This window comes from Helianthus annuus, chromosome 4, assembly GCF_002127325.2.
Source record: "Helianthus annuus cultivar XRQ/B chromosome 4, HanXRQr2.0-SUNRISE, whole genome shotgun sequence".
Taxonomy (NCBI): Eukaryota; Viridiplantae; Streptophyta; class Magnoliopsida; order Asterales; family Asteraceae; genus Helianthus; species Helianthus annuus.
In genome coordinates, this window is record NC_035436.2 from 90,140,169 (window position 1) to 90,162,998 (window position 22,830).

Genomic DNA, 22,830 nt, shown 5'->3' on the forward strand with positions numbered 1-22,830 from the left:
ATATTTCGATTTCGATTGCGAGCATTGCGAGTGTGTAACACCCCAAAACTCGAATTATTAAATTCGTAGGAATGTCACCATGTGTAATTAAATAAAATACAATAACTAAGTTATTAAACTTAGTTAAATGCCTAATAAACAAGTTAAGGAATGAAACTTGTGGCAACTATAATGGAATGGTAAACTTGAGGGACTTAGATTGCCAAAAAGGAAATATATTTTATTAAAACAAAAACAAAAAAAAAAAAAATCACACACACAGGGTGTGTGTCTGCGTACGATCGCAGGAGAAGGGGAAAAAAGGGGTGTAAACCCTAACCACAAAAAAATCATCAATTGAAAAGGAAATCGCGGGTTGATTTTGTGCATGAACCAAGAATGATGATCCCTTAAGCGTTTCTCACATCAAGTAAGTCAAATTTCACGATTTGGTGATGATTGATGAAACGGGTTGTGTGTAATCCGTGATTAAATGTGTGATTAAACCTGAATGTTACATGATATGCTCATATAGAAGTTGTATTATGTGCAATTTTGATTATATTGATAGTTTGAAGCAAAACCCATTTGTATGTCAAAAGATGAATGGATATTGTGAAACCCTAGATGCTAATTAGTATGGTATCAATGATTTAAACAATGTGTTGATGAAATATTGATAAGTAATTGATGTTACAACCATATGTTCATAGTTAGGATGAAAGATTGTTATGAATTTGATTGATTGTTAATAAGTTATGTGAAGAATTAGTAGGAATCATGCTTTAAAAGCTTGTACATAATGTTTTTTTAAATGAGAAACCCGGCAAGTGTTTGATAAAATGCCTACAAAGTTTGTGTAAAATAGTTAGTAAATTCGTCACTTTTGACAGCCTTAGATAGTCATCTTGTAAAGGCCGTATCTCATTCGTTATTAGGAGTTAGACAACGAGCCTTATATCGTTGAAAAGGTTGTTTCGCATATTACATTTCATATTTGGCCATAAGAGGCTGGTTATGAGATTAAATGGGTCAAAACAGCATGAAAAGTTAGTAAATTCGTCACTTTTGACAGCCTTAGATAGTCATCTTGTAAAGGCCGTATCTCATTCGTTATTAGGAGTTAGACAACGAGCCTTATATCGTTGAAAAGGTTGTTTCGCATATTACATTTCATATTTGGTCATAAGAGGCTGGTTATGAGATTTAGTGGGTCAAAACAGCATGAAAAGTTAGTAAATTCGATTTGACAGCAAGCTGTTTGGAAGCATTTCAGCTTCTGTGCTGATTTTGTAAAAATCATATAAAATCATAGGAATGTCCGATTGTTACGATCTTTATATGCTTAGAAAGATCTCTGAGTGTAGATCATTTCATATTTAAACATGAAGAACTGAATCAGAAGATAAATGGGTTAAAATGTGTCGTGAACAGCTGCTGCGCAGAAAGTTGCTGCACAAATTTTAGTATAAATATTCAGTAAAAATAGTTGTATTGTTATGCACACTTATATGAATCATGAACTACTGATTTTAATAAATTATTAGTAAGTTATTTGATTGTTTTAAGTGTCTAAAACACTTACCAACTAGTTTATGCATATAATTGCACCAACGGGTCGAAACGGGTTGTTGATAGAAAATAGTAGAATGGATGTGTAAAAACCAAGGTGTTAAGAAATGGTATGAAATGTTTAACATATGAAGCAAGTTGCCTAACTTAGAAAAGGTTATCATTCTAAGTATGGAATTTTGAAAGAATAACGAACATGATGTAAATACATAATTATGCATGCTAGAAGCTCATGTATGACTGTTGTGATGATGGAATGATAAATTGTTAGATTGATTAGCATTGTAGTATTATGATACATGTTGAACTCGTTAAGCGATTGACACGTGAATAGAAGTGTGATTAGTGATGCGTATGATTATGTATACTAACTATTGAATGGATGTAATGGAATGAGATAATAGGAACGTGTCAAGGAGAGGTCAAGCATAGGAGGATAACGGGTCAAGATAAGGCAAGGTGACAAATACACTTATTGGAGTACTCGAGGTAAGTGAATTTCGATTCACTTTTTAGTAGGTTTAATAGATTTTAATACTTTTGTTTACGAAACATCATGAAAGAACATGTAATAATCAGAAGTACAAAGCCAATAATGCCTCATTATTGAAGAAGGTTGTATTTAAGCCGAAAGTAAATTGGTGGGTTTAAACGGGTCGAATTTTATGTGCATATGTTGCGTAATGTAATGAAATTCGTTATGGTTAAGACATTGGGTAAGAATTTTTAGTCATTATGTAAGGGGAACATTTCCCGGACCATTAGGAACAAGTTTTATATGATTCGGTTGTCGGTTAGTGAATGAACGGATTGTTTCGTGTTAGTGTAGGAAATTTTATAAGTATATGTGTATAGGAATCCAAATGGCACGTGGGTTGAATCATAGATTGTCTATACTATGTAAAGTTGTGAATGTGACATTCCGGCATAAACCTACATGTAAAAGAAGCTTGTGTATATATTCGTGATTAATTGATTGTGCGTAGGAAGGAACATTGGCATGTATGAAGGTACGCATGTATATATATAAGTGTATATATATATATATGTATGTATGTATGATAATAAGTACGTAGGTGTGAATGTGTGTGTGAATGAATGTTCAATGCTTAAGACATATGCATGAACGTTATCAAAGTGTTCGAGTATTTATGGATACTAATGATGTGCGTTGAGTTGGAATGTAATGTAGGTATGGGATCGTTGGCTTCATGAAGAAATGGAGCTGGATTTGGATAAGAGTATTTAAGAAAGCGCTTGGACAATTCCACGACTACTTTATAGAATGCTCTACGAAATTCTATTATATAGTTTAATGTTGTATGGTATGTTAATGACTAATGGTTTGGTTGTACGTGGTGTCCACAGGTATCGCTTGGGTTTTCTCTACATTTATTGAAGTGAAGCGGACTTAGTTCGAGTTGAGAGCAAGGATTGTACGGGGTAGAATGGTCACATAGTGTAACTCATATAGGTTTTGAAGTATTAATGTTATAAAACGTTATAATCCGTTTTAATGAATATATGGCATTTCGCATTTGAACCTTCATGTGTTTGATATGTCTATTAAAGAACGAAATTTTTGGGCTCTTGTTTTCCGCTGCGTCGTATTTTAAGTTATTACGCGTTAGTCTTACAGGGAATTGTTCTTATTACGAACGGGTCATGCCCGAATTTTGTTAAATAATAGTATGATAATATTACATTTTGGAATGTGTAATTTGGGCGTATCAAGTTGGTATCAGAGCCCTGGTTTGAGGGAAATCAAGTATGAGGAGGCAAATACTTGAACTCAAACCTGTGTGCTCTTGTGACGAGGAACCCGTACAATCCAAGACTCGATCAAGATCTAAAGGTAGAAGCAAATGTAAGTATGAATTTAAGTATGTTTATGAAGAAACTAACATTATGTTGTGTGTAAGATAAGCATAGTTGTTTGGATGAGGATGATCCACGACTGTGGTCTCGGACTGACACCAAGGCATGTAATAAGACCATTGCCCAGGTACGTAAATTTTGCATAAGGGTGCATGTAATGCTAAAAGTTATCGAGTGAAGGAAAATTTTAATGAAATATAATAATATAATGGAAACGAAGTTATGAAAATGTTACACGTGCCGAAACCTAATTCTTCGGACATAAGGTGACGATTACACGAAGACACGAAACTAGTATGTGGATTGTGTACCTGGCCAGTACACAAGAAACATAAGACGTTCGTGAGACCGTAATGATTGTTACAGGTATGTCCGATAGGATTTGGTAGCGGCTGGGTGTGTGGGTGAAATGGGTAGTAAGACTCTCGGGAGGTTGAGAGTACTATGTAAGGGTGAAAGGTATAAGTGATAAGAATGAAATATTGAGTCCATAAGAAAGTATGGATTGACAATGTATGAATGCAATGTTTGAATCCGCGAGACGGATTCAAGGATGAAAGATATGAATGCAATGCTTGAGTCCGCGAGACGGATTCAAGGATGAAAGATGTGAATGCAATGCTTGAATCCGCGAAACGGATTCAAAGAATGAAAGATACGAATGATGCAAATCCCTTGCGGATTTGGTTATGCTAAAGAAGGTTATGATAAGCTATGCAAATCGACCGGTTCAAGTTGAACAAGTCGAGTAAGGATAGGGCACCATCCGTTTAGAACGGGTGGTCGTGAATGCAATAATAAATGTATGAAGCTCAACCCGTTATACGGATAGAACAGACTATTTATGTTGAACACAATTAACTCGATTTTACTGAGGCGTAAGTGGTATGCTTGAATCTCATTATGAGAATATATGCCATTACCCATTTAATTAGATACTTGAATGCGTAAAAGAAATGAAAGTATATAAGCGAATGGAACTAAAATGTTGGTGTTGTAAGCGAAATAAGTATTATGACTAACCTTTAAAACGGGAAGGGTAAAAATTTGCAAGAAAACACTGGAACAGTGAAGCTATGAGGTCGTAAGCATGTTTGAATTGAAAAAGAGTGCAAACGTGTACTTCGATACGCATGTATATAATAAGAAATAAGTGGCAGTTGACCTTGAAAAGTCAAACTGCAGAAGCTGAGAAATAATTTGGTTTCAAACCAAGGGAGTGCTAGAGAAGAAAGGAAATGTGTAGTATGGTACACCAAATGAGTTAAAGAATTACGAAAAAATGATTATGTGTTTACCCGTCAAGAACGGGTCAAACAATGAGAATGATATATATATATATATATATATATATATATTAAGAAATGGTCATGTATTGACCCGTTATGAATAAGCTTAACACACTAGTGCTTTAAAAAGAATCTTGGAAGTAGTAATATGTAAACAAGGAGAAGTAATAAACATCATGTTTAAATGAACTTGAATGAAATGTGATAATCCCCAATTTTATAATGAGTATGGCAGATATCATAGTGTGATAAACCTATCTAGGTCAGTGAAAGAATGTTCATAAGCGAAAGCTCGTCACACGGATGAACGAGGTCAATACGAAACATGGTATGGATGGGGACGAAGAGGACCGACTCGTTGCTGCATGTTCAAGTACTGCACCAAGGTAGTAAGGTTAGCAAATTATTTAATATATGAAGGTACGATGCTCGAATCCCTCAAACCTACGCTCTCGTGAAAGTGTGTTCGTTTCTAAGCGCCACACAAGTAAGTGATTTAAGGATTTCGAGCTATGCTTTTAGATGAAAACGGAAATGGGTTATGGATAAATTATTATTATAACCTGGGTTGGGACGTTATGGGATGTTAGGGAAGGTTTCGGGACTGCCCGAGACCATTTCTGGTTGGAAAAAAGGACCCGGGAACAAAAAATTTTGGTCAAACAGCGTCTGCACAGCAGAGAGCCCGTCGGCGACGGCCTTTATGCCGTCGGCGATGGCACCCCTCCACCTGACGCGCTAACTGTCTGTCTACGGGCAATGTTTAGCGACGGGACCTTCCCGAGCCCGTCGGCGACGCACCATGTGCCGTCGGCGACGGGTCCCCCTTATCTGCTTATGTTGAAATTGTTTGTTTATTAGGCTAAGGTCCTTAATTCAGTTCTAGCATTCATTAAACATTAGGAACACCCCAAGTTGATTATGAAGCTAAGAAATTCAAGACAACTATCATGTTTTAATGATGTATGTGCGGGAAGTTATGTATGCGAATGAATGAAATAAGTAACACGTCTAGAAGGTTTGTAAAGAAAGATTGGATGAGTTTATGAAAATTTTACACTATCATTGAAAAAGTACCTCCATATGAATAGGTATGATATGTTTAATATGTACGAATGAACGAGATTGTATGCGGAAATGAATAAATTAATGATGACTAGGGATTGGTTTTCGCATGGAAGTTTGAAATCTTGATAAGTATGAATAATATATCAGGATGCTAGTTTCAAATTATGGACTATGGGATCTGTGATTAAGCAAATTCTCACAACATGCTTATGTAAGTCGTCCAATGTAACTTGAATGAGTGAGGGAACGAAGAATAAAACTAGACGGGTTGTAGAAGAAAAGAAAGAGGTTTCGGGGACGAAACCTTCTTTAAGGGGGGTAGATTTGAAACACCCCAAAACTCGAATTATTAAATTCGTAGGAATGTCACCATGTGTAATTAAATAAAATACAATAACTAAGTTATTAAACTTAGTTAAATGCCTAATAAACAAGTTAAGGAATGAAACTTGTGGCAACTATAATGGAATGGTAAACTTGAGGGACTTAGATTGCCAAAAAGGAAATATATTTTATTAAAACAAAAACAAAAAAAAAAATCATACACAGGGTGTGTGTCTGCGTACGATCGCAGGAGAAGGGGAAAAAGGGGGTGTAAACCCTAACCACAAAAAAATCATCAATTGAAAAGGAAATCGCGGGTTGATTGTGTGCATGAACCAAGAATGATGATCCCTTAAGCGTTTCTCACATCAAGTAAGTCAAATTTCACGATTTGGTGATGATTGATGAAACGGGTTGTGTATAATCCGTGATTAAATGTGTGATTAAACCTGAATGTTACATGATATGCTCATATAGAAGTTGTATTATGTGCAATTTTGATTATATTGATAGTTTGAAGCAAAACCCATTTGTATGTCAAAAGATGAATGGATATTGTGAAACCCTAGATGCTAATTAGTATGGTATCAATGATTTAAACAATGTGTTGATGAAATATTGATAAGTAATTGATGTTACAACCATATGTTCATAGTTAGGATGAAAGATTGTTATGAATTTGATTGATTGTTAATAAGTTATGTGAAGAATTAGTAGGAATCATGCTTTAAAAGCTTGTACATAATGTTTTTTTAAATGCGAAACCCGCCAAGTGTTTGATAAAATGCCTACAAAGTTTGTGTAAAATAGTTAGTAAATTCGTCACTTTTGACAGCCTTAGATAGTCATCTTGTAAAGGCCGTATCTCATTCGTTATTAGGAGTTAGACAACGAGCCTTATATCGTTGAAAAGGTTGTTTCGCATATTACATTTCATATTTGGCCATAAGAGGCTGGTTATGAGATTAAGTGGGTCAAAACAGCATGAAAAGTTAGTAAATTCGTCACTTTTGACAGCCTTAGATAGTCATCTTGTAAAGGTCGTATCTCATTCGTTATTAGGAGTTAGACAACGAGCCTTATATCGTTGAAAAGGTTGTTTCGCATATTACATTTCATATTTGGTCATAAGAGGCTGGTTATGAGATTTAGTGGGTCAAAACAGCATGAAAAGTTAGTAAATTCGTTTTGACAGCAAGCTGTTTGGAAGCATTTCAGCTTCTGTGCTGATTTTGTAAAAATCATATAAAATCATAGGAATGTCCGATTGTTACGATCTTTATATGCTTAGAAAGATCTCTGAGTGTAGATCATTTCATATTTAAACATGAAGAACTGAATCAGAAGATAAATGGGTTAAAATGTGTCGTGAACAGCTGCTGCGCAGAAAGTTGCTGCACAAATTTTAGTATAAATATTCAGTAAAAATAGTTGTATTGTTATGCACACTTATATGAATCATGAACTACTGATTTTAATAAATTATTAGTAAGTTATTTGATTGTTTTAAGTGTCTAAAACACTTACCAACTAGTTTATGCACATAATTGCACCAACGGGTCGAAACGGGTTGTTGATAGAAAATAGTAGAATGGATGTGTAAAAACCAAGGTGTTAAGAAATGGTATGAAATGTTTAACATATGAAGCAAGTTGCCTAACTTAGAAAAGGTTATCATTCTAAGTATGGAATTTTGAAAGAATAACGAACATGATGTAAATACATAATTATGCATGCTAGAAGCTCATGTATGACTGTTGTGATGATGGAATGATAAATTGTTAGATTGATTAGCATTGTAGTATTATGATACATGTTGAACTCATTAAGCGATTGACACGTGAATAGAAGTGTGATTAGTGATGCGTATGATTATGTATACTAACTATTGAATGGATGTAATGGAATGAGATAATAGGAACGTGTCAAGGAGAGGTCAAGCATAGGAGGATAACGGGTCAAGATAAGGCAAGGTGACAAATACACTTATTGGAGTACTCGAGGTAAGTGAATTTCGATTCACTTTTTAGTAGGTTTAATAGATTTTAATACTTTTGTTTACGAAACATCATGAAAGAACATGTAATAATCAGAAGTACAAAGCCAATAATGCCTCATTATTGAAGAAGGTTGTATTTAAGCCGAAAGTAAATTGGTGGGTTTAAACGGGTCGAATTTTATGTGCATATGTTGCGTAATGTAATGAAATTCGTTATGGTTAAGACATTGGGTAAGAATTTTTAGTCATTATGTAAGGGGAACATTTCCCGGACCATTAGGAACAAGTTTTATATGATTCGGTTGTCGGTTAGTGAATGAACGGATTGTTTCGTGTTAGTGTAGGAAATTTTATAAGTATATGTGTATAGGAATCCAAATGGCACGTGGGTTGAATCATAGATTGTCTATACTATGTAAAGTTGTGAATGTGACATTCCGGCATAAACCTACATGTAAAAGAAGCTTGTGTATATATTCGTGATTAATTGATTGTGCGTAGGAAGGAACATTGGCATGTATGAAGGTACGCATGTATATATATAAGTGTATATATATATGTATGTATGTATGATAATAAGTACGTAGGTGTGAATGTGTGTGTGAATGAATGTTCAATGCTTAAGACATATGCATGAACGTTATCAAAGTGTTCGAGTATTTATGGATACTAATGATGTGCGTTGAGTTGGAATGTAATGTAGGTATGGGATCGTTGGCTTCATGAAGAAATGGAGCTGGATTTGGATAAGAGTATTTAAGAAAGCGCTTGGACAATTCCACGACTACTTTATAGAATGCTCTACGAAATTCTATTATATAGTTTAATGTTGTATGGTATGTTAATGACTAATGGTTTGGTTGTACGTGGTGTCCACAGGTATCGCTTGGGTTTTCTCTACATTTATTGAAGTGAAGCGGACTTAGTTCGAGTTGAGAGCAAGGATTGTACGGGGTAGAATGGTCACATAGTGTAACTCATATAGGTTTTGAAGTATTAATGTTATAAAACGTTATAATCCGTTTTAATGAATATATGGCATTTCGCATTTGAACCTTCATGTGTTTGATATGTCTATTAAAGAACGAAATTTTTGGGCTCTTGTTTTCCGCTGCGTCGTATTTTAAGTTATTACGCGTTAGTCTTACAGGGAATTGTTCTTATTACGAACGGGTCATGCTCGAATTTTGTTAAATAATAGTATGATAATATTACATTTTGGAATGTGTAATTTGGGCGTATCAGAGTGCGATGAGTTTCCTATTCAAATTACTTTTTAATCCCAACTATTCATATCGCGCGCTGTCTCTTCTCCACTAATTATCGTGATTCGATTTCGATTGAGTTCGATTGCGTTTCGATTGCGATTCTATTGATTACCACACATAACATAAAGTAACATGCACAAGTAACACATAAGGCACACACACACGTATAACAATAACCAACAAAATGCGATATTCGAGTTTGCGAGCGTGATTACGATAAGCGATAACATATGCGATAAATAGCGATTATTTGCAGATACTCCACATAATACAACTAACGTAAAACATAAAAATAGACTAACTACAGTCAAAGAAGTCAAAACAGGGATTGAGCAGAGAGAGACAGATCGCAATTAGCGATATTTTCTTCCTTTGACTTCAATCTTGACTTTGATTTTGACTTCCGAAAACACGGGGTGTTACTGGAATGATAACTGTTATTGTACGAGAATTCGACTAAAAGTAAGTATGCGTCCCAATTACCACCGAAATCTATGACACACGAACAGAGTATGTCATCAAGGGTACGAATCGTTCTTTCCATCTGACCGTCGGTTTTGGGATGGAAAGCGGTACTTAGATTAAGCGTAGTACCGAGAGCAGATTGAAACGTTTCCCAAAGACGCGAGGTAAACCGACCATCACGGTCAGAGATGATGTCGCGTGGCGTCCCATGTCGACAAATGATCTCATTGGTTTAGATTCGGGGTAATTTTTCTACCTTATAGTCTTCTCGTATCGGCAGAAAATGAGCAGATTTAGTCAAGCGGTCAACGACAACCCAGATGCTGTCGTGACTTGATGGCGTGCGCGGAAGATTCGTTATGAAGTCCATAGCTATACTCTCCCATTTCCACATAGGGATCTCAGGTTGGACGAGTAAGCCAGAGGGTCTTTGATGCTCGGCCTTGACTTTCAAGCAAGTCAGGCCCTTCGAAACGTAGAGAGCGATATCTTTCTTCATGCCCGGCCACCAGTACTTGTAGCAAAGGTCCTAGTATATTTTGTCGGCACCGGGATGAATAGAATATCGGGACTTGTGGGCTTCATCCATCAGAATTTTCCGCAAGTCGGTACGCTTGGGAATCCAAATTCGGTCTAGATAATGGATTATCCCATTTGACTTATTCACTAGCTGGGCTCCATCGTTGAGAATCATTTCCTTCTTCAAAGTGCGCTCGGTGAAACAAGCATGTCGGGCTTCACGGATGAGAGTTTCGAGATGATGCTGGGCATGAACATTACGAACGCTATGCAAATAGCTTCGTCTGCTGAGAGCGTCGGCAACGACATTTGCTTTGTCAGGATGATAACGAATCTCACAGTCGTAATCATTGAGAAGTTCTACCCGTTGGCGTTGACGTATATTCAGTTCTTTTTGGCTGAAGATGTGTTGTAGGCTCCTATGGTCGGTGAAGACCGTACACTTGGTACCATAAAGGTAGTGTCGCCAAATCTTCAATGCAAAAACAGTTGCGCCTAGCTCGAGGTCGTGGGTTGCATAGTTCTTCTCGTGGATCTTGAGCTAACGAGACACGTAAGCGACAACCTTGTCCCGTTGCATGAGAACACAGCCAAGACCAAGGTTTGAGGCATCGCAATAGACAACGAAGTCATCGTTTCCGTCAGGTAAAGCAAGAACGGGAGCATTGCAGAGCATATGCTTAAGAGTTTGAAAGGCAGTCTCTTGTCAAGTTCCCCAAACAAAAGGCTTGTCTTTATGTGTGAGAGAAGTAAGCGGCACGGCGATTTTAGAGAATCCTTCGATAAGTCAGCGATAATAGCCCGCTAGTCCAAGAAAAGAACGGACTTCAGACGGGTTCTTAGGTGTAACCCAACTATTAACAGCTTCGATCTTCGCGGGGTCGACGTGAATACCTTGACTATTGATAATATGACCGAGGAATTGAACCTCCTCTAGCCAAAATTTGCACTTGGAGAACTTGGCATAGAATCGATTCCCCTGGAGTAGCTCGAGAACCAAACGTAGATGTTGCGCGTGTTCGGTTTTTGACTTGGAATAGATTAGGATATCATCGATGAACACGATGACGAAGCGGTCAAGAAAAGGTTTACACTCGCAATTCATCAGATCCATGAAAACCGCGGGTGCATTGGTTAAACCAAAAGGCATAACAACGAACTCATAGTGGCCGTAACGAGTGCGAAAAGCGGTTTTAGGTATATCCTATAGTCGATACACATCCGGAACAAATCATTAATTCGAGGCATGGGATAGCGATTCTTGATTGTCAGCTTATTCAACTCCCTATAGTCGATACACATCCGGAACGACCCATCCTTCTTTTTGACGAAAAGGACTGGTGCGGCCCAAGGAGAGGTGCTAGGGCGAATGAAGCCTTTATCAAGCAATTCCTGGAGCTGACTCGAGAGTTCGCGCATTTCGGACGGAGCGAGACGATAAGGCTCTTTAGCAACAGGATTGGCTCTAGGAATGAGGTCGATACGAAAGTCGATATCACGACTCAGAGGTAATCCAGGAAGCTCGTCAGGAAATACAAGAGGAAAATCACGAACCACGGGTACCTTTTCTATCTCCTTAACTTCCTTTTTCTCCGCTACTACAATGTGTGCCAAGAAAGCTTGGTATTCCTTGCAGAGATACTTGCTAGCCTGGACACATGACATGAGTTGGAGTTTCTTCGACGCGACTTCACCGTAAACACACAATTGATCACCATTGGCGAGCGAGAAGCGAATCATCTTATCAAAGTAAACAATTTCAGCATGGTTTTCGCGAAGAAAGTCCATGCCTACTATGACGTCAAAACTACCGAGCTGCATTGGAATAAGGTCGATAGGGAAAATGTGATTGTGGAGTTCGAGAGTACAATCACGAAGAACAGAATTGACAGCGACGGTTCTTCCGGTGTCAACTTCAACATCGAACGTTGAGGGGAGATGGGCGCGCTTACGATTAAGGAGCTTCTCGAATTCAAACGATACAAAACAGTTATCGGCTCCAGTATCAAACAAACACGAAGCATATATACCATTCACAAGGAACATACCATTGAACACGTTGTTATCGGCTTGAGCTTGGCGGACATTGATGTTGAAAGTACGTCCGCGGACTGCTGGATGCCGTTGTTGATGCTGCTGCTGCTGGGGCTGCTGCTGTTATGGCTCTTTCTTCACCACTCGATTGGGGCACATGTTTGCGAAGTTGTTGGGATCACCACACGCAAAGCAAGCTCTAGCATGCATCGCGGGAGTAGGAGCCGCTTGTTGGCCTTGAGGAGCAGGAAGTAGAGCTTGTTGAGCAGGAACTGGACCTTGAGCTGGAGCTGGAGCTTGACGTGGACCAGTACGGCAGTTGGCGGTGAAGTGGCCGTACATGTTGCAATGCACACAGTATCTGCAGGCAATTCCCACTGGGTGGTGATAGGTACAAGTAAAGCAAGCCAGGTGAGGACCAGTGTAGGCACGCTTGGCCAGCAGTGCTTGGGTATTTGGTGCCGCTACTTGGCGGTGTTGAGGTTGCGGTTGCGGTTGCGGTTGAGCAGGCACTGATTGGAGCGGGGCAGCAGTGGTGACGACGCAATTTTTGCTACTGTTGTTGTTCTTCCTCTTGCGACGAGAGGACTTTGAAGACTTCGGAGCGGCGATGGTTTCAGTGGTTGCAGTGGTGGTAGCTTGATGCAGATTCTTGGAAGCTTTATCCCGATACCCAGCTTTGACTCGCTTGTCGTTTATCTCAGCAGCGAGTAGAAAAGTTTCCTCGATGGTTGACGTCTTTGCAGCTTGAACGAAATCAGCCACGCAATTCGGAAGAGCACGGATATACTTCTTGATGGTGATTTCGGGCGTAGACACTTGACCTGGACAAATTATACTGAGCTGCTTGAAGCGAGCAGTCAAAGCAGCATTGTTGCCATCCTTCTGCTTGAGATGCCAGAACTCGACCTCCAACTTTTGGAGCTCATAGGGAGGGCAGAACTCTTTCATCATCAGGTCCTTCAACTCATCCCACGTAATTCCGTAAGCTGCATCATTCCCTCTTTTGTTCTCTCGGCCGTCCACCAGTCTAAAGCGTGGGACTGGAAGACGCCGGTGGCGTTAACAGTTCGGAGATTTTAGGACAGTTGCTCTGACGCGGGGTGACTTCAATCGAATCAAACCATTGAAACATGGCCGTAGGACCATCTTCGCCGGTAAATTCCTTTGGACCGCAAGCTTTGAACTGTTTGAAGCTAAAAGCAGACTTAGGTGAATCAGTCCTTGACTATTCTGAAGATTTGCTAGCGTTTTCATTCAGCTCACTAACAATCTGGGGAATGACTTTCGCTATCTGCTTAGCGACCAGAGACGCGATGCGTTTATCATCATGATTGTGGCGAGCTGAGCGCGAGTGAAACGATCCAAATGATGACATTGTCTGCAATAGACATCGCCATAGGATTCAAAACGCTATAAAATCGAATCTCACCTCACACGTACTACTACTACTACTACTACTACTACTACTACTACTACTACTACTACTACTACTACTACTACTACTACTACTACTACTACTACTAAATCGCAGGAACACATCAACCATACCATCACGTAATCACATAAGCACATAATCACAGAACACATAAGCACATAAGAGCGCGTAAGCATGTAAGGCAAAGGAGCACAAGAGGCAGTCAGAACACAGAAACCTATCATTCAAAGTCCGCGCATTTGAGAATAGCGATGGCGATTAGCGAGTACACAGAGGGTAATCATAGCATAAACGAGTAACATAGCATGCGATCCTCCACAAGTAGCAGCGATTTGTTAGCGTATTGAGATAGATGTGTAGTGCGAGTTGTGTATGTGTCGATCAAAGCGAGAAGCGAAAAACATATAATCACCAAAAATCAAACCACATAAACAGGTAAACTCTCATAAAAACACATAAAATCCACATATAAGTGACAAGTATCAGAGTCGGCAGTTGCGGGCTCAGAATCGAAACATATAAAATCAACGATTGCGAGATTGAAATCGAGGATAGATTGTCTAAGGCTTGATAGACGTTGACTACCCAAAGTGATTCGACTATTCACAAGGACCTTTAGTACACACTTTGGCTTTCGGGACTATGCTCTCGCCTTGATTTGGGTGAATGGCACGCATCCTTCCAGTTACAGTGGTACTTCAAGTCGTTGGAGTCCGTCGAGACTTTGGTGAGAGCTTTGTAAAACCAAAATAAAGATCGGAACAAGTCGTCAAGGTTCGGGTTTCACCCCTGACTTAACAGCTTAGTTCCTGTTATGATAAAATAAAGAAGAAAATTTGCGTTAAAGTACAGATTTCACTCCTGATTCAACGCAAATTCTCCTGTTTGTAGATAAAAATGCGGGTCGAATAGGCGATTCAGTCAAAAGTTTGCGGTTTTCACACTTAATCTCGACTTAATCACTCGTTCAATTTCGAAAATTAGAGTGCAGTGATAGTGTAGTGTTCAGCAAGTGCGAGCAAGAAATAGCAAGTAGGCTCGTGCGGAACCCCCACTGGGTTCGCACAAGTCGGTCGGTTGGTACTTAGACTATAGACTAGGTCATTTCTAAGACATCGACCCAGACTAGGTCGAGTCTTGCCTAATTCCCTATAGTTATGGCTCTGATACCAATTTGTCACACCCCAACTGATGATGGAAACATCGGGGCATGGCACTGAGCGAAACAGATTGTCCAAGAGAAATCCATAACAACTAATATTACCGAATATTTAACGTTAAGTCCCATACCAAAACATATCCAGCAAAATAATTATTACAGACATATTATCTCAAAAACAAATAAAACTGTTCCGACGACTCAGATTCAAATTTTTCGTTTCTAGACTCTTCCTACTTGATTCCACAAAGCAAGCTAGCATCCTAAGCACCTGTCACATACGTTAAAATATAGGTCAATACACATAGTGTATAGGTGAGCATACAAGTTTGATATAGTATTAAAGAGTTCGAAAAAAATTTACGCATAACCAGCATGTAACATGTACAAAGTGAAGGCAAGTAGGTTATCGATAGAGAAATATGCACAGACGTGACTGTGAGTTGTAGAATGCGCAACACATATCCCCACTAGGACACATGAAGTAAAGCCCTTAACAACCCCTGCCCACGACAGGTGCTGAGTCCAAACTATAGTACTATCGTTGCTAAGGTGTCAGGCAACAATCACTGTGTTAACATAACATACAAGCATTCATCGAATAACACGTAACATGCAATAACGGTCAGCATATAAATAGTGTTTACGGTGTGTGTCGTTCGTGATTTGAATAAGTAACGTATGTAACACCCAAAAGTGCGTAAAGCAAAAAGGGATCGAGTATACTCACAGATTGTGTTTAGCAAGTAAACACTCTCTTGGATTGAAGGGAGCGCTGAGAGAGATTAGCCTGAACAGTTAATGATAGCATAAACGATGAGCGGTGCGTTAAATGGTGCAAAGGTGATAAGTGCCGGATGGTAAACCGATCGGATGGCAATCCGATCGGTTGACCACTCGATCGGATGTCAATCCGTTCGGATGGTCATCCGATCGGATTGCTATTCGATTGGATTGACATCTGTTTGGTAAGGATGCGTTTGTGTATGATGGCTTTGAAGTTTTCGTTGTAGCATTTTGAAAACAGAAAAGTATCTCTGCCCTTCAGGTCGATCGATCGAACGGCCGTTCGATCGGATAATGATCCGATTGGTAGGGTACTCAGTGAGAACAAGTTCACAGCAGTTTTGTCACTCGATCGGATAGCAATCCGATCGGGTGGCAATCCGTTGGTTACTGACTATGCGTTGAACATATTGAAAATTGTTTAAGTGTTGAAGTTCCAAAACGTCACATGGTCGGATGGTCGTTCAATCGAATGGCAATCCGTTCGACGTTTAGATCCTTGAAAAGTTGAATAAAAAGTTTAAGTGTTGAACCTTCAAGCGTAATCCGATCGGATTGCGGTTCGATCGGAGGGCAATCCGATCGGACGGCAATCCGTCCCGTGACCTGATCGTGTTGCTAACTTGAAGATTCGTTAAGTTTTGCAGTTTGTTCGAGACGATATTACGACATGCTAAACAATAGAAACCCCATCAAGACCCAGGTGATCCGATCGAACAGGAATCACCCTAGTTCGGTTGGTCAACTGTTCGAGACGGTGGTTCGTGCTTAACCCGAAGTCGGTTGTCTCTTTGATAGAAAACAGATCTTGAACCGACGCATTACTAAGAAGGAGTAGAAGATCAGAACAAACTCCGATTCTATCGGTTGTGAGTGCATTGAGTGTAAAAGAGTTGAAAGAAAGTTAGAAAACCATCTTTCAATCTTTTTAACCATGAATATGTGCAGATCTATACGAAAACATTGGTTAATCTTGTGGAAATCCTTCAGATCTGGGTTGTTCTTGGTGGAATGAGGCCAAAGCTTGAAGTTCATAAGAACTCCATGATGACATCACCCTAGAACACCTCAAATCCACTGATTTCACGGTTAAAAGTTTAGATCCAAAGGTGAAAAAGATGAAGGAGTGCATGTAGATCATAGAAGTACAAGATTTGGGTTGAAAACTTACAAGAATCGCGAGAACTCAAGAGAAAGAAGGCTGGAGTGCGGCTGGTCGAGTAGAGGAGCTGTCGCATCACAAATGATGTGACAAGAGGGTATTTATAGGGTTTCCAAAAGAGGAAAGTGCACATGGATCGGATTGGTCACCGATCGGATGGCAACTCGATCGGATGGCAATCTGATCGGATGGCCACTCGATCCAGGTGTCCGGCGAGTTGAGTTTTGTCGTTTCGATCCGCGTGTTGAGCGTTACGATGCGTTTCGAGCGAGCGATGCGATAGATAAATAATAAACACACAAATACTATATCTAACATACAATCATCATAATTAACTGGCGTTTAGCGTTTGCGATTTGATTGCGATAGAGTTGCGATTGTGTTTCAATTAATCCCCCAGAAACATAAATATAATTAAACATGCACAAGAATCTCATAAATAGTACACACACGTAAAACAACATCCAGAATGCATAATTCGGGTTGCGAATGCGATTGCGATGCGGTAAGCGATAAAGCGGTAAAATATACGATAAATATCGATTAAACCTTGATTATTCATAGATACTCCTCATAATACAACTAAAGCAAATAAGATAAAGATTCAATTACAAGTCAAAGAAGTCAAAACAGTAGTTGAGCAAGGAGTGACAGATCGCAATTAGCAGTATTTTCTTCCTTTGACTTCAATCTTGACTTTGACTTTCGTAACACGGGGTGTTACAGCTGGCCAGATGTTGAAACGGTCTAACACCTCGAACCGGATGGCCTAGGCTGCCGGTCGCCGGTCCGACCTATCCCAGCTGAAATTCCTCCTAACAACACTATCCCAGCTGAAATTCCTCCCAAACAAATAAGAGCTGGAGCTATCTTTGACAAACCAGAAATGTGTGTGATTTTCAAAGATGCTCGTGACGAGAACACTCTGTTCAGAATCAGTGAAATAAGCAGGTATTCTAATCAAACTCTGAAATATATAAAGAATTGCATGAATAAGAAACAAGAGCAGCTCAAGAAGAAGGGGGAGAACAATGAACAACTGAGGAAGGCAATTGAAGATAGCATTGATAAATGGATGGAAGCTAGAGGTTGGTACAAAGAACTTTACAAGACAACTCAAAAGACAATTGACTACAATAAAAGGTTGAAACCAGGAGACAAGTTCAGAACTGGGGTGAAGATCAATTGATGAATTCATGAGTTTAAATTTCTGTTTTTGAGAACAATATTTTATTTTTCTGTCTGTTTTGAACACTGGTTGATTTGATTTTGTTTCATGTTTCTGAATTTAGTTGTTTGAACTATTGGTTGAAGTTTGTTTATGTTTGATATAGATCGTTGTTTTTCTTACAATACTTAGGGGAAACTGTTAGAAAACTTTATTTGTAAGTATTGAAGAAAATAAGATTCAGCTTAATCTATGAAGAAGATAAAGTCTTGAAGATCAAACAAATAAGAAAGAAGATCGGATAGGATAACTGAAAAGAACAACATCTACTTCAAAGAATCAGAAGTTGATCAAGAACTTAAGAAGATTATCATAAAAGGCTATTCTGATGGATATGATGATATTTCTGATAAAATATCATCAGTTTCTGGCGATTCTGATCATCAGACTTTCTGATGATTTGTTCACCAGAATTTCTGATGAAGTGATTATCAAAAATTATGATAAAACCCACTTGTCTGAAAATCAGTTCTACCCTGCTACAATAACCGAAGCAACTTGACATTATTGGATATCATGATGACAAAGGTAACTTGAATATTGGATTCAATTAATATTTCAAGAAGCTACTTTTTGTAGGACATATACATGAATAAACAAATTTTTATTCATGTATTCATGCCGTCTATAAATAGAAGGCTCATCAATCAGAGGATAATGAGTTAAGCCAAGCGTTCAACACATACAACAAAAACTCCATTGTCCTTTCGCCTTAGAGTTCACATGTATTCATTTTTAATAGATAATAATCTTACAATCACCTTGTAAACCATTTTGTTTCCAAAGTGATATAAACTTGAAAATTCTGTAGGTCTTGTTTCTTGAAAGTCTGATTTCTATTTCCGCACACTATTTTCATACTTGTTGAAATCACTTGCCATATTACATGAAAAGAAGTTTTTAAGTCTAAACTGGGACCAACACATTTTAATTTTCAAGGGATTTTTTTGTTCATAATGGCAAGGGTATTCGAATTCAATTTGCATAAACAAAAATACACAAAAATTTAAATGAATCTTTGATGCCAACCAACTTAATATAGTTTTTGGAGTTAAAAGACAAGAAATATATTTGAGAATTACCAGTGCCAATTTGTAGATAATGATTTTGATTAGTCAAGAACATACCCACACAATAATTAAATTTCAACTTATATCTATTATTAATTAATGTTACATGCTTTGATCAAATCATTTTACTACCTAATGTGCTAGTTAACGTTTTATTTTATTTTTTCAATTTTTTACTTTTAATAAATAAAAGTTGTTAATAATATTATAAAAACATTTTAATATAATAATGATACTAATAAAAATAAAAATATAAAGACGAGAGAACTAAAATACAAAATAAATAAAAAAAATACAAAATCAACTTTTTTTTAAAAGAAGGTTCTGAAACTTTTTTTATTGTTTAAAAAATATCTTTTTTTTATTAATTTGTAATAACATTTTATAGAAATATAATAGAATACTAGTTAGAGAAACTGTGTTCTAAAACAATATTTTATTGTATAAGGGGATAAAATTTAGGGGAATTTACGAAAATGGCAAAGAATGTTGTTGACTTACCAAATTGGCCATCTCATGCATCTGTGGAGAAGCCCGATTATGAGACACCTTTTATAACAACCCGCACTTTCACGCTTGTTACTCTCGCTACATTCGTTACGCCTAGCACCAGAGATTCGTATCATAATGCAAACTATATCGCAAACTACGCTATTACGCATCGCTTATTACAACGCACTATATCACAACGCTTACATTCTTCGCATATACTATTACGCTATTGTTACGCAACTCACAAACGCGGTTACTCATGCTATGACCTATTATATAATATTACTAGTTATATATAAATATATATCTAAGTACCAATACTTGTCTAAACGCGCATACGCTGGCACGCGCAACTCAATTCATCGCACTGAAGCACAATATAACACGACACTACTTATCACGCTAAAACGCTTAAAGTACCAATAATGGTTAACGCAACAAACACGCCAAACAAACCAAAGCTGGAAACTAACTCGCACAAGCTCGGCCGTCCGAAGGGACATCCGCCCGGATGACCATCCACCCGGATGACCATCCGACCGGATGGCCATTCGACCGGAGGAAGCCATCCGATCACAACCCATTCGATCACCCCGCCTTAACTCTCACCCTCACCTATAAATAGGGCCATCGTGTCTCATTTCAACACTTTGGTTCTCTCATTCGCTCCCAAGCTCTCTGTCTAGATTCAAGGCTATTTCGTAAGTATTTCTCCTCAAATCTTGTACAATCATCATCACTAATCACTTCTCCATCATCTTCTCCATGAAAATCACACAGTTTCTTCTCTAAATCGCCTGATTTGGACCTCTTGAAGGTGGTTCTCACTTGGTTGCTTATGTAAGCTGTTGTGTGACATCATCTCATTAAGATTTCCAACACATTTAGCTTAAATCTCAACAAGACTTCAACATTTTTCAAAATGCAACATATAAATTACATCAAATGTGGCATAAAACTAACCATTTATTAGTAATAATGTTGGAAAAAGTGTGTTTTTGTCTTCCTTTTGTATTTTCAGGATTAAATGAGCTCAAATGAACAAAAGAAGCAAAAAGGCAGCTAAATCTAACATAAATACAAGAAAAGGAACAAACGTGGCATGCCCGACCCCCTGACAGCATCTTCCCAAGCAAAAATAAGAGAACAGAAGGCTAAACACGCCCCGTGCTCAGTGAGCACGGGGGCATGCCCAAGTATCTGCAGAAAAGACAAAGTTGTAGAAGCTTCTATCACCCACCACGGGGGCGTGCCCAGCGGACATGGGGCCGTGGTTAACTCTAAGATTCGCAGAATCTAAGGAAATCTTGATAGTACAGATACGCTTCTGCACACGGGGTCGTGCCCAGCGGACACGGGGGCGTGGTCAACTAATGCAGACAAACTGCATTTCATGAAGAAAGAGAATGAGGATGGACACGGGGCCGTGCCCAATGGACACGAGGCCGTGCCCGAGCTTCTGTGCAGGCTATAAATAGGGGTGCTTGGCTCATTTGCAAACTATCCCTTGGCACACCACCTCTCTCACACTTCACCTAGACTCCACCACCACCACCACCATCATCCATGATAGGGTGTGTGAGTAGTCTCAGGATCCAAGATTGATGGTAAGAGTTCTTGACAATCAAAGGCCATGTTTGCCTAAGTCTCTTACATCACTTGGTGAAGACAAGTGTCTAGTGTGATACTTTTTATTTTTAATCTTTTCGCACTTTTTATTTGGTTATGTATTAATGACTTTAATAACTAGTTTCTTATGTTGAAGGTGAATCTTCCTTATCATTTGTCCGTGGTTTCTTGGCATTATTTTACTGTCTATATAAAATAAAAGATTTTCACCATTAATATCTCCACGGTCTATATGGGTATATGTTGGCTACCTGGTCGGGGGTTAAGGGAATGGTTTGGTAAGAGTCTTGCCTTGTTCAGTGTATAGATCCTGCAAGGACCTGGGTCAAATTTAGTAGGACCTCCTTCAATACCCACCGGTATTGGATGGCGGGGGTCCAAACTCTTTGATCCCCTCATATGTAAGCTACTATTAAAACTTTAACCCGGCTACTTAGGACTATATCCCTGCTGACTCAGACTACTTAGCCGAGGGTAACGTCACCTTCAAAAGAGGGGCCTACCACATTATGCATTAATAACTTAATTAATTATCTTTCAATAATCCAACTCTTTAGGATTGTATCCTTGCTGACTCAAACTACTGAGTTGAGGGTAACGTCACCTTCAAAAGAGGGGCCTACTACTATAACTAAGATAATCTCTTAAAAAGTGCAAAAGTGCGGAAATAATCAAAGGTTACACTAAACACGAGTCGGATCCAAGTGATTCATCTTGTCTATCTGTTTTATTTTTATTTTTCAGCATTTTTAGTTTTTATTTTATAGTTTAAAACCTTTTTCTAAACTTTTGATTTGATTAGACGTTGAGGATAAACCGGTACCAAAAGCTCTTGTGTCCTTGGACGACCTCGGTATCTTGCCAACACTATACTACGCTCACGATGGGTGCACTTGCCCATATGTGTGTTTGGTGTTAGTAAAATATCGTGTTGTAGGACTTGGAACCCAGGCGCCACATCTGAATTTTCCACGTAGTGTATGAGCTCGAGTTCTAGTAGAGACATAAAAGAACCCCTAGACGAACCCGAACGCTTTCTAAGAAGAAGGCTTAAAGCTAAAAACCAAGAGAAAGTTTCGGGGGACCCACTTCCAATGGCGGACCAACGTACCCTCATGGATTAACTACGACCCACCGTAGGTATTCTCGGCGCCGCTATCAATGCACCGAATGTCGAAGCCAGCAACTTCGAACTTCGGCCACATTTGATACAAATGCTTCAAAACTCCGCAACCTTCCATGGGCTTGCGGACGAGGATCCCCGTCTACATATTACTAATTTCTTAGAAATATGTGATACCTTTCGGATCAATGGAGCATCAAACGACGCCATCCGCCTTCGAATGTTTCCATTTTCTCTAAAAGAACGAGCTAAGGCTTGGCTTAATACCGTCCCAGTTGGCTTGGTAAACACCTGGGATGAACTAGCCCAAAAGTTTCTATATAAGTATTTCCCTCCTGCTAAAACGGA

General features: G+C 38.7%; 1 long non-coding RNA gene across 5 annotated transcripts; it reads left to right on the forward strand.

Moving 5' to 3' along the window:
* Window positions 1-255: 255 nt before the first annotated feature.
* On the forward strand, window positions 256-9,209 carry LOC110912577. Of its 5 annotated transcripts, none has more exons than XR_004891291.1 (5): window positions 256-409; window positions 1,956-3,556; window positions 4,981-6,482; window positions 8,022-8,113; window positions 8,813-9,209. It is a non-coding gene; the product is annotated as an uncharacterized LOC110912577 (long non-coding RNA). The 5 variants fall into 5 exon arrangements; XR_004891289.1 differs by having other exon boundaries at window positions 8,029-8,113; XR_002578030.2 differs by having other exon boundaries at window positions 257-409; window positions 1,956-2,040; window positions 2,744-3,556; window positions 8,029-9,209.
* Window positions 9,210-22,830: the final 13,621 nt, after the last annotated feature.